Raw genomic sequence first — 1,644 nt, 5'->3', positions numbered from 1 at the left:
CCCTGGCCGTTGTGTTGGCCCCGGCCGGCCCCCCCCAGCCTGTCCTCCTCCCGTACAGTGTGTCAGCCTCTGCCGGACCCCTACAGCCTGTCCCCTGCAGCCTGTCCTCCTCCTGTACAGTGTGTCGGCCTCTGCCGGACCCCTACAGCCTGTCTCCTGCAGCCTGTCTCCCTCCCGTACAGTGTGTTGGTCTCTGCCGGACCCCTGCCTGGGCTGGATGAGGCCCCAGTAGCCTTGACGCCATGTCCCTCACCTTAGGCATTCTCAAAGTGGGGCCACGTGTCCCCTCCCTTCCCTGCCTGCCTCCACAAAGGTGCTCCTACTGAGAGCTCCGCGGTGCCATACGTGGCCCAGGACCCCAGAGGAGCCTTCACCTCCACCCAAGGAGGCACAGTGGGACCGGCCACTTTGAGGGAGGCCCAGGCTCCAGCGGGCAGTCCAGCTAGATGGACGAGCCAGGACAGGCCCAGGGAGCAGTTCACCAGAAGGTAGAACCCAGCCATCCACAGAGCTGGAAGCCCCAAGGGCAGCTGGGTCACACCAACCCACTGGAATCTGAGACCCTGAGCCACCTCTGCAGTGCTGCAGGGCCTGGTGGCACCAGTGACGATGACATCCTGGGAACTCCGCCTTGTCCCCCATCCTGGTTTCCAGGGCAGCCACCACCCCCACCCCTCACCTTCACAGCCCAACTGGTTTTTCTCCTTCCTCAGAGTTGGAGTAGGGGCTGCCTTCCTGCTCAGACTTGTGGGGAGGTTGGGCTAGCATCCCCCAGAGAGAGGCACCAGGAGCCCAGGACAGACGGGCAAGGCAGCCCCTCCCCACAATGACCTTGCTGCCACCCAGCGGCTGGGACACAGCCCTCTCTCAGAGGAGGAAGCTGAGCCACAAGGGTCCGGGGATGGGGACAGGGGCAGAAACGCCCAGGGTGATGAAGAGAGCCCAGCAGGTTTGGGGTTGCTTCTAAAACTGGGAGACCACCATGAGTCAGCGCTGCCCACTGCCAGATGGTGCCTTCTAAACAGCAGTCCTCAAGTGACTCTCATAGCCTAGACACACGGGATAGAAGCGCCAGACACCTGTCTGGGATGGCCAGTTGGGCAGGGGCAAACAGGTACACAGGACACTGAAAGTGTGCAGTCACAGGCAGGGGCTGAGGGGGTAGCTAAGGTGGAAATTTGGCTCTGAATATCCTGGCGGCCAAAGGGAAAAGGGAAACAAGGAGAAACCCACAGCTCCAAAAGGCAGGGAGCCTCTCCTGACCTCAGCCCTGGAAGCCCCATTCCCATGGCAGTTCCCATCCCAGAAAACTCACACAAGCCCCTAGAGCCTGGCTCCTCTGGATCTGTTCCTCCCTGGGATCCTCCCACCCCTGCCCATCTGCTCCTTTTCTGGGATCAGTTCCCCTAGCTTTTCAACCAGTTCTGTCTCCCAGGCTGATTCCTCCTCACCTGCTTGGCTCCTTCCAAGGGCCCAAGGGCTCAGTCCACACACCACTGGCCTGTAAGTTGTGACTGTCCCCCCACGTCCATCCGCAAATGACCTTTGGCTCCACATGTACATTCTTCAGCACCTCAAACTCAGCTCCTCCAAAACCAGAAGCTCTGTCTTCCCTAACTGGCCCATTGTGGCGGGGGGAAGGTC

At 60.9% G+C, this 1,644-nt stretch overlaps 1 protein-coding gene across 1 annotated transcript in view; it reads right to left on the bottom strand.

Moving 5' to 3' along the window:
* FGFR3 (fibroblast growth factor receptor 3) overlaps nt 1–1,644 on the bottom strand; it is a gene marked incomplete at its 5' end in the record, with an annotated part of 18,333 nt that overhangs the window by 15,452 nt on the left and 1,237 nt on the right.

This window comes from Tupaia chinensis, unplaced genomic scaffold (assembly GCF_000334495.1).
Source record: "Tupaia chinensis unplaced genomic scaffold, TupChi_1.0 Scaffold000360_1, whole genome shotgun sequence".
NCBI classification, from domain to species: Eukaryota; Metazoa; Chordata; class Mammalia; order Scandentia; family Tupaiidae; genus Tupaia; species Tupaia belangeri.
Note: the sequence above shows the minus strand (reverse complement) of the source record. Positions and strands in the feature narration are given on the sequence as shown.